We start from the raw sequence: 12,085 nt of genomic DNA, 5'->3' as shown, positions 1-12,085 counted from the left end.
AGCCTGTACTATGAAAGCCTGTACTATGGTAAGTTGACGGGCTTCACCTTATGAGAAAGGATTTTTGTATAGAAATTGACCGCGTGTACCTGAATGGAGGCAAATCAGACTTACACCCACTCGGTAATAACAATGATACGTCAAGCAAGTCCGAAATGCAACACACGTCAGGACGGACAAGAAACAACACAGAAGATGCTACCAATTTGTTAATTATACGGTCGCCAGCCTAATTAGGCATTAACTGAGTTTTTTCCCTGTACAAGTTGATGTACGTTCATGCAAAACCACCCGTAATAACACTGAATAATATGGTAAATTTTAGAACCAGAAAATCTACTGAACTGATAATTTCACTTTCTGTACTAATATGGATAAACCATAAATACATAACATTACACTATAATATTTACCACAAAACTTCGTACTGTCTATTGATCTGATTAAAATCGGGCATAGGTTATCCTAGAAATAGCACTTTCGAAACACACACACAATGTCAATTTTGATAAAGGTAAAACATTGATAAATTTTGGTTTCTATTTTGGCTTTGACTTTGCTGATCAAATCAGTTTAGAACACTTCAGAATTCAAATGAATAAAAAAAAAAGGGGGGGGGACCCTGAAACTGTTATGATCACTGTATAAAAAACATTTGATTACTGAAATCATTGTGTGCTCAAGATTTCCAATATATGAGTTACTGCTCTTTTTATCTTATTTCCTGCTCATTTAAATACCATTATATCTGTCTCGAAATAATTAAACTTCACTACTAAATCAATATCAAAATTATCTTCCAACTTTGTCAGACCTTTTTTATTCGTCTATTGGTCCATTAACAAAAAAGTTCTTTAAACATCATTCTAACATAGCTAGGTCTGCCGGTAATTATTATTAACATAAACTTTAATTCTTCATTCTGGGACACTCGGATTGCACAACATTTGGTAAGGACCCTGTCTAGGTTAGTTGTGAGCATAATTAAATGATAGGACAGTTCTGGTAAAATTTAAGTTGTTATTGAACAATATGGAACAAAAGTAACACTGGTCCACACGAATACAGTAATAAAAGTTTCAACCTGTTTGTATCGATGTGGCGGTTGGCGGGCGGCGAGATGGCGAAGCACAGAGCACACATACAACCACAGCAATGGCTCTTGATGTATCGGCACTTTACTTCTTCTTAGCATCGCTATACTTTTCCATTTAGTGCCTATGGAATTTTGCCATGCTGTATAGGCGTCGGAACGGCATATCCGAGGCTCAATGAAACTACGTCTTCCAGGAGAGCCTCCTCGATCCAGAACGTGTTGCTCAGACCAATGCCCAACTCCGACTACTACTGCTGAGCCCGTTATGCCGTGCAGAGCCTGTGTGCATTTTCCCGTGCTCGCCTGCCCTCCACCTTTTACCGCTCCCTTACAGACAGGGTATTCACCAGAGGTTTTGCATTCTACATATCCTAATACATTGCCTACGCATGGACCAGACGCACAATTACAATTTTAAACATCTTACAACAGTCTCAACATTTGTTACACTTCAATTCTATTACAATATTGCTTGAAATTTGACATAAACATTAATATCCACATTGAAAATTGTTTACAGTTTTCTTAACACAATGACATGAAACAAAAGAAAAAAAAATGAAATCAGAACATCGATTGCACTTATTTATTGAAAATCAGAAGAAAAAAATTATTATATGTACAATAGTACAGCGTTGTTGTTGTTACAAAGCTCAACGAAAATTTTCACAAATAGGTCTCACATTTTTCAGAATAACTTTTACAAAACATTAAAACAATTTAAAACACTCTGATACCTTACGTGGACGCGGAACATATTTCTCACGCACACTTGGCGTGCGCTGCAGCTCCAGATTTCACACACACACGTGGTGAGCACTGTACTTACAGTACAAATCGCAAAGAAACGACCCCGAATTCATCGAAAAACTAAATAAAAGTACTCTGCCGCCGATACTATATACTGTACTAACATTTAACGTGATTTACCGCCCGCAAAACCTTGAATTTCTACTCGTTACTCTCTATTCCCAGAATTGGTGCGAACATGTGCTCATGGCCACATTACAAAGAAACCTGCGTAAAATTCAACGTTATGCCATATAGACTATAGTTAAAAGGCGACAGCTTTTCACATTCTCTCACATGAAGAAATTTGTCCCCAGTTAATCACAAAATAAAGTGCAGAGCTGTTGGCCAACATTCAGACTCAACGGTCACAACCACAAACTGTCCATTACTCTATGCCATCAAAATATACGATAATTAAACCATCTTCTAACACTTCCTTGACTACAGTGACCGTAAACGACACATTGCAAACGTTATCGATGATGATATTTTATACTTTTTTTCAGCCCTTCCAACAGTGCCGAAAACATGGCGGACTAACTATTTCAAACTACTTGGAGAAGAACGCCTCTTATTGGCTTTAGCCACCTGACACCCTCTGCTCTCGATTCTGTCAGTCTTTTACCACAGCTCACAGGCAATCTCTTACCTTATATTTCTCCGCAGGCTATACTTTGACAAACCCACTCCCTTCAACTTGACTTGGTTAGTTCCTCACCTACCTGCATCCCATTACATTCAAATTTCATGCAATCACACACTCGTGGAAGGTTATAGAGAGGAAATTGGAATGTGACACATTAAAATAAAGCACATATGGATCCATTGTCATGTCCAAAGGCCGTATTTCATGGGTATTAAATAGAGAGAATTCCCATTACGCCACAGAGTACTACGGCAATCAACCTAGTGACACTCAGATATCATTGGCATGCAAATGTTTAAATGGATCGTACTAACAGTAATACTTCAGTTGCATGGGGCTACTGAGAAAGGGCATGTTTGTGAGTGTGTCCTTCTGAGACCACAGATACCTTATTCGCATGACAGTCGTAGGTACCCGATCAGTGCGAATAGCAACATCACGTATCGAAAAACGAATGTCTCGGTAGAGCACGATCCTGCAATTGTTGAATTCCGACACAAGTTTCTGGAGACGGCCTGGACAGAGGTGGGACTGATGGTTTGGGGTGCCATTTCTTTCATAGCGAGATTCTTTTGGTTGTTATCCGCAGCACCCATTACAGCTCAGCGATGTGTCGACGGTATTCTACGCCCCGTTTGTTGCCGTTCATGGCAAGCCATCCTGGGCTTACATTTTAGCCAGATAATGCCCGTCCGCACACGACGAGATTTTCTACCGCTTGTCTTTGCTTGCCAAACCCTACCTTGGCCAGCAAGATCGCCGCATCTCTCCCCAATTGAGAACGTTTGGAGCATTATGGGCAAGGTCCTCCAGCCAGCTAGAAATTTTGACGATCTAACTCACCAGTTGGACAAAATTTGGCACGATGTCCCTCTGGAGGACGTCGAACAACTCTGTTAATCAATGCCAAGACAAATAACTGCTTGAGCATCGATGGGGATAAAATGATGATGATTAGGAGAACACAACACCCAGTCCCTCAGCGGAGAAAATCTCCGACCCAGCCGGGAATCGAACCTGGGCCCTCGGGATTTACATTCTATCGCGCTGACCACTCCGCCAACGGGAGCGGTCAACCATTCACTAGCAGACGTCTTTTGACTAGGAAAGTCCTCTCTGCCTGTGATATCTGCTTTTTAAGTCCTTAGTCATTTATTAGTCTGCTTCCAAGATAGCACAGTTCTTTCATTTCGTCCACTTCGTCGTCCCTTCTCGTTTCTGCTAGTCCTAATTACTTTCGTCTTTCTTCGCTTTATTCTCAGTCCTTAGTTTCTGCTCATTAGACTGTTCATTCCATACAACAAGTGCTGCAGTTCTTCCTCACTTTCAAAGATGATAGCGATATCATCATCGAATCTTAACAAGGATTTCCTTTCACACTGGATTTCAGTTCCACTCCTAGGCCGTTTTTGTTTCTGCTACCAAATCAATCCACCACAAGTCCACTCATAAAAATTTATTTTATTTCTGTCACTACTTCCTTTATGTGTAGATTCAACATTAGGGGAAAAAGACCTTGTTAATTTGAACACTTCGTTCATGGTATTCCATCCTTATTGTTCCCCTTGGGTCTCGTATATGTTGTAGGTATATTACCGATCTTTCCTATGACTTTTATCTATTATTGTGAGAATTTCGAATATCTTACCGAACGAAGTGACTCAGTGGTTAGCACACTAGACTCGCATTCGTGAGGACGACGGTTCAAACTTGCGTCCGGCTAACCAGATTTAGGTTTTCATAGTCTCTGTTGTGTAGGAAGTTCTGTTGTGTACAAGGGTAAGGAGACCGACCGTGCCCTTTCTAAGGAACCATCTCCGCATTTGCCTGTGGCGATTTAGAAAAATCTAACATCTAGTTTTCATAGTTTCTAACATCTCTGGTCTGTCTCACAGACGATGGCTCTGTCATCTCCCAATGTTCGAGAGGACCGTTAATCGACTGAAAACTGCTGCATCCAAATCAAGTCACTCCATGATATGGCCAAGTGATCGTAGGCGCTCGTTTGTTGGATATGTTACCTTTTATTTCTGCAAACGTACGTGACAAAAATTTACTCTGTTTCAGGTAACCTTATCGATTCTGAATACTGTAGAATACCGTACTGCAGGTAGCTGCGACCAGTCATAACTCCTAAAACACATGCCGGTTGTTGTCTGTTTTTTTTTTGTGATAGACTGTTTCTACACATATACAGGGTGGTCCATTGATCGTGACCGGGCCAAATATCGCACGAAGTAATCGTCAAACGAAAAAACTACAAAGAACGATACTTGTCTAGCTTGAAGGGGGAAACCAGATGGCGCTATGGTTGGCCCGCTAGATGGCGCTGCCATAGGTCAAACGGATATCAATTGCGTATTTTTAAATAGGAAGCCTCATTTTTGTTACATATCCGTGTAGTACGTAAAGAAATATGAATGTTTTAGTTGAACCACTTTTTTCGCTTTGTGATAGATTGAGCTGTAATAGTCACAAACATATGGCTCACAATTTTAGACGAGCAGTTGGTAACAGGTAGGTTTTTTAAATTAAAATACAGAACGTAGGTACGTTTGAACATTTTATTTGGGTTGTTCCAATGTGATACATGTACCTTTGTGAACTTATCATTTCTGAGAACGCATGCTGTTACAGCGTGATTACCTGTAAATACCACATTAATGCAATAAATGCTCAAAATGATGTCCGTCAACGTCAATGCATTTGGCAATATGTGTAACGACATTCCTCTCAACAGCGAGTCGTTCGCCTTCCGTAATGTTAGCATATGCATTGACAATGCGCTGACGCATGTTGTCAGGCGTTGTCGGTGGATCACGATAGCAAATATCCTTCAAATTTCCCCACAGCAAGAAATCCTGTGGTGTCAGATCCGGTGAATGTGCGGGCCATGGTATGGTGCTTCGACAACCAATCCACCTGTCATGAAATATGCTATTCAGTACCGCTTCAACCGCACGCGAGCTATGTGCCGGACATCTATCATGTTGGAAGTACATCGCCATTCTCTCATGCAGTGAAACATCTTGTAGTAACATCGGTAGAACATTACGTAGGAAATCAGCATACATTGCACCATTTAGATTGCCATCGATAAAATGGGGACCAATTATCCTTCCTCCCATAATGCCGCACCATACATTAACCCGCCAAGGTCGCTGATGTTCCACTTGTCACAGCCATCGTGGATTTTCCGTTGCCCAGTAATGCATATTATGCCGGTTTACGTTACCGCTCTTGGTGAATGACGCTTCGTCGCTAAATACAACGCGTGCAAAAAATCTGTCATCGTCCCGTAATTTCTCTTTTGCCCAGTGACAGAACTGTACACGACGTTCAAAGTCGTCGCCATGCAATTCCTGGTGCATAGAAATATGGTACGGGTGCAATCGATGTTGATGTAGCATTCTCAACACTGACGTTTTTGAGATTCCAGATTCTCGCGCAATTTGTCTGCTACACGTACTTGGGTATCATCATTTGTTGCAGGTCGTGGTTGACGTTTCACATGTGTCTGAACACTTCCTGTTTCCTCAAATAACGTAACTACCCAGCGAACGGTCCTGACACTAGGATGATGTCGTCCAGGATACCGAGCAGCATACATAGCAAACGCCCGTTGGGAATTTTGATCACAATAGCCATACATCAACACGATATCGACCTTTTCTACAATTGGTAAACGGTCCATTAAAACACGGGTAACGTATCACGAAGCAAATACCGTCCGCACTGGCGGAATGTTGCGTACTTATACGTTTGTGACTATTACAACGCCATCTATCAAAAAGCGAAAAAAGTGGTCCAACTAAAACATTCATATTTCTTTACGCACTACACGAATATGTACTAAAAATGGGGGTTCCTGTTTAATAAAACGCAGCTGATATCCGTTTGACCTATGGCAGCGCCATCTAGTGGGCGAACCATAGCGCCATTTGTTTTCCCCCTTGAAACTAGACGAGTTCAGTTCATTGTAGTTTTTTCGTTTGATGCTTATTTCATGAGATATTTGGCCCGGTCACTATCAATCGACCACCCTGTATACGCAAACACACAGCAAGACAACAAAGCGACACACCACGATGAAATTATTCCAATGGGACGGAAATAGGTAGATGTATTATACATGTGCTGACAAAAAAATGATTACACTTTCAGGGAAATTGAATAGTTTGTTCTAGAGGTAGAGCTTCACAAACTGAGAAAGTCCGTAACGCGATGGTCCACCTGTAGCCCTTATGTACGGAGTTATTCGGCTTGGCATTGATTGATAGAGTTTTCGGATGTCCTCCTGGGGGATATCGTGCCAAATTAGTTAGATGGTCAAAATCCGGGGCTGGTTGGAGGATCCGCGCGTAATGCTCCAAACGTTCTCAGCCGGCGAGTGATTCGAAGACCTTGCTGGCCAACGTACGATTTGGCAGGCACGAAGACAAGCAGTAGAAACTCGCAGTGTGCGGGTGGGCATTATCTTACTGAAATGAAAGTCAAGAATGGATTGCCATGAAGTGCAACAAAACGGGGCGTAGGATATCATAGACGTACTGCTGTGCTGTAAAGGTGCCACGGATGACAACCAAAGGGATTCTAATATGAAATGGAATGCACCCCAGACAATCCCTCTTGGTTGTCGGGCCATATGGCAGGTCGACAGTCAGCTTGGTATACCACTGGTGTCCGGGGCGACTCCAGTCACGTCTTCGCTGGTCAGCGGGGATCTTCGAAGGGTGACTCATCACTGAAGACTATTCTGCTCCAGTCAATAAGATTCCAGGCCGAATGTGCCCGATACCACTGCAAACGGGGTTGTTGGTGTAGAAAGGCCACTGGTAGTCGGCGCAAGCTGTACCGTCACTGAAGCACCAGTTGCACTTTGGATCGATGATAATGATGAATTCGGGGATTTGAGTGCCTTTCTGACGATTGCTTGGTCATCATATTCTCTAGGCTACCGCTCCGTTCTTAAACCTGTGTTTGGCCATGGTCACCAGTTCCTGCCAGCATCATTGAATAGTGACAACACTCCTACTCAAATGTCAAGCAATTCAACGATTACTCCAACCAGCTTCGCTGAGCCCAAATACACGTCATGTCTCAGATGCTTACGTCTACGAATATTATTCATGCGCCTCGCTGAGAAACATACACTCCTGGAAATGGAAAAAAGAACACATTGACACCGGTGTGTCAGACCCACCATACTTGCTCCGGACACTGCGAGAGGGCTGTACAAGCAATGATCACACGCACGGCACAGCGGACACACCAGGAACCGCGGTGTTGGCCGTCGAATGGCGCTAGCTGCGCAGCATTTGTGCACCGCCGCCGTCAGTGTCAGCCAGTTTGCCGTGGCATACGGAGCTCCATCGCAGTCTTTAACACTGGTAGCATGCCGCGACAGCGTGGACGTGAACCGTATGTGCAGTTGACGGACTTTGAGCGAGGGCGTATAGTGGGCATGCGGGAGGCCGGGTGGACGTACCGCCGAACTGCTCAACACGTGGGGCGTGAGGTCTCCACAGTACATCGATGTTGTCGCCAGTGGTCGGCGGAAGGTGCACGTGCCCGTCGACCTGGGACCGGACCGCAGCGACGCACGGATGCACGCCAAGACCGTAGGATCCTACGCAGTGCCGTAGGGGACCGCACCGCCACTTCCCAGCAAATTAGGGACACTGTTGCTCCTGGGGTATCGGCGAGGACCATTCGCAACCGTCTCCATGAAGCTGGGCTACGGTCCCGCACACCGTTAGGCCGTCTTCTGCTCACGCCCCAACATCGTGCAGCCCGCCTCCAGTAGTGTCGCGACAGGCGTGAATGGAGGGACGAATGGAGACGTGTCGTCTTCAGCGATGAGAGTTGCTTCTGCCTTGGTGCCAATGATGGTCGTATGCGTGTTTGGCGCCGTGCAGGTGAGCGCCACAATCAGGACTGCATACGACCGAGGCACACGGGGCCAACACCCGGCATCATGGTGTGGGGAGCGATCTCCTACACTGGCCGTGCACCACTGGTGATCGTCGAGGGGACACTGAATAGTGCACGGTACATCCAAACCGTCATCGAACCCATCGTTCTACCATTCCTAGACCGGCAAGGGAACTTGCTGTTCCAACAGGACAATGCACGTCCGCATGTATCCCGTGCCACCCAACGTGCTCTAGAAGGTGTAAGTCAACTACCCTGGCCAGCAAGATCTCCGGATCTGTCCCCCATTGAGCATGTTTGGGACTGGATGAAGCGTCGTCTCACGCGGTCTGCACGTCCAGCACGAACGTTGGTCCAACTGAGGCGCCAGGTGGAAATGGCATGGCAAGCCGTTCCACAGGACTACATCCAGCATCTCTACGATCGTCTCCATGGGAGAATAGCAGCCTGCATTGCTGCGAAAGGTGGATATACACTGTACTAGTGCCGACATTGTGCATGCTCTGTTGCCTATGTCTATGTGCCTGTGGTTCTGTCAGTGTGATCATGTGATGTATCTAACCCCAGGAATGTGCCAATAAAGTTTCCCCTTCCTGGGACAATGAATTCACGGTGTTCTTATTTCAATTTCCAGGAGTGTAGTTACTGTCCAACCGAGTACACAGAATGAAATTCTCGAAGACTTTATGCACTGGTATCGACGTGTCCCCTGTTTACTGTCCATGAATTAATCCATCGGCCGCCAAAGTTTACTATTTTGCTTTTTCCGTCGATACCTGTGTAAATGACAGTAAGCAAATTGCATAGCATCCCTTGAAATGTTCACGGTGTGTTCGTCTTCAGGGAAAAAAAGAAGAATATATTTAACTTTCTGTCGACGACGTGCCCATCAGAGACGGGGAAGATCCTCGAATTGGTTAAAAAAAATGGTTCAAATGGCTCTGAGCACTATGGGACTTAACATCTGTGGTCATCAGTCCCCTAGAACTTAGAACTACTTAAACATAACTAACCTAAGGACATCACACACATCCATGCCCGAGGCAGGATTCGAACCTGCGACCGTAGCGGTCACGCGAATTGGATCAGTAAGCAGCATAGATTCTGTAGTGGACTTTCTTTTAAGAAACTATTTCGTCATTCTTTCCTTTTCTTTCTTTCTTTTGCTACTGCCTTTATCCCGCAGTTGCCCAGGGTCGGCAGCGTTAAGTACGGAATTGGCATGGTTAATTTTAAGGGGTGGCCGGATGTCCTTCCTGCCGCCACCCCATACCCCCCCCGGGACGGAAGTAGTGTACTCCAGCTGTCTGTGTCTAGTGTAAATCGTGAAATAGTGTGTATGTCTTTCAAATGTCTGCGAGTCGTGGAACTGAGGCGGGACGTGGGACCAGTCCAGTATTCACCTAGTAGGATGTGGAAAACCGCCTAAAAACCACATCCAGGCTGGCCGGCATACCGGCTGTCGTCGTTAATCCGCTGGGCGGATTCGATCCGAGGCCAGCGCGCCTACCTGAGTCCAGGAAGCAGTGTGTTAGCGCTCTCGGCTTCCCTGGTAAACTAGTTCGTCATTCGCCTTAAGTAAAAGAGATAAATAATGATAAATATAAATAAGGATAGGCTGATCGAATTTTTAACACCCTACCCCTACTTAATAACGGTAGATTCGTTCTTCAAGCACTGCTGTGTATCTCTTGATGCAGTGGGGAACCCCACTTTGAGGTTATCTAAGGCTGGTATTACGCTATCAAATTTCTTTGTCCAATGTTTTTGTCAAACATCTTCGTCAAAGAAATTTGATGGTGTAATAGGGAACTTTGTCAAATGTCGTCAAATATTTGATCAAATCGAGGCCCTCGCTGTAGATTTGATCAAAGAAGTCGCTTGTCTTCTGTTCACTGCATCGTGACTTGCTACCACATGGAGCGCTAGCATCGCTGCAGCATTCTGTCATCTGTAGTGTTTTTATAAACATTGCTTGTAAATACAATTGGTGTGTACCGACAACTACAAAATTAATAGAGATCTATGAAGTTGATGAGGCGCTTTACAACGTGAGGCACCCTAAATACAAAACTAGATTAAGAAGATTGGAGACCTGAGCTGACCTAGCCTAACCTAACTCTCTCCTGTAGCAAGGAATCGGAGTGTTACAGTGAGCTTGTCTTCTGCTGTTATAGCAGTTCTTAAGTGAGTATTGTGGTTTGTGATATGAGGATACACTTCACTGAGCACATACAGAAATGTATGCTCATCCATTCTTAAGTAATTGATGTATGACTTGACGTCCTCCACTATAAGCTCACGTAACAAGTTTTGAATGCTTTTATCGCGTCGTCGTAAAACCCACGGCTTCACCCAGCTACGTTTCCTTCTTTTTCCGCCGCTTCTCTTCCCCATGTGCACACAGTGCAATTGTGGTACATGCAACTGCTGCGGATAATAGCAAGTTGTTGTTGTCAGCCATCTTGAACTTTGACGTAAAATATTATGACAGTGTAATACCCCTTTTTAGCGCCATGTCAAAGATCTTTGATCAAATCTTTGACAAAGAAATTTGATAGTGTAATACCGGCCTAAGGAAGAAAAAACAAATCGTCAGCTGTAGTGGCTGAAGACTTCTGGTACAAGGACTCATCTTCGTTCTGTGAATGGTCTAGTCAAAGAGAGCAGAGGAGCGGACAGAGTTTCAGGGCACTCTCTTGCCCTTGGTTTGGGAAACTGTATCTAAAAGGCGGAGAAATGAGCACTGATCAGCAGCATGAGGATGCAGAAGCAATGGAAACGACGTATTAAAGATACATAATGTATTTTTTCACGAAGCGTGGCCTGTAATTGAAAAAGTATTATGATAACCTTTCCATTGGGAAAGGTTTCCGGATTATTCCCCCTTTTGAAGTTTTGGGAGGGATTTCCAAGGGATTCGTAACTATGAGAAAAAGACTGAGTAATCAACGAAGTGTTACTTTCTATGAGTAGTAGTGTCGAATGTCCGAAGTCTGAATGTAGTAGCGAATCTAGAAAATCTGAAAAGGGAAATACAAACGCTCACTGTAGATAGTTTGAGTTTCAGTGAAATGAGGCCGAAAGAAGATCACGGTTTCTGGAAAGACGAATATGGGATAATATCAGGAGCAGAAAATGTTGTAACTGGAGTAGAATTCGCTATGAAATGGAAGGTGGGGTAGAGAGTGAGCAGAAGATGGAGAGATATAGAAGGTATATGAGGGTACTGAACGTGTAATTCAGTATACAAAGGGAGATGGAATTCTAATAATCACAGACGAGTGGAAAGTTGTGGTAGGTTAACGAACCAAATCAATTCCGGGAGAATATGAGCTCTGTGAAACCAATGAGGGGGGAGAAAGGGTAATTAATTTTCAAAATGAATTTTATGTCTGTATCATACCTCGCGGGCCACCAACGGCGTGTTGGGTCTCTCTTCATGGGATCTTCTCTATCTGAACTAGCAGTCCTAACTTGTAAGAGTCCCTGATTGATAAACAATAGTCAAGAATCTGTCAAAATAGAGCCTTGTAAGCCACTTCTTTAGTGGTTGAGTTACATTTTCTTAAGATTCTCCCTATGAATCTCAGTCTGGCGCCTGCTTTTCCCGTTTG

This window comes from Schistocerca piceifrons, chromosome 4 (genome assembly GCF_021461385.2).
Source record: "Schistocerca piceifrons isolate TAMUIC-IGC-003096 chromosome 4, iqSchPice1.1, whole genome shotgun sequence".
Taxonomy (NCBI): Eukaryota; Metazoa; Arthropoda; class Insecta; order Orthoptera; family Acrididae; genus Schistocerca; species Schistocerca piceifrons.
This window is presented reverse-complemented; position numbering follows the sequence as displayed.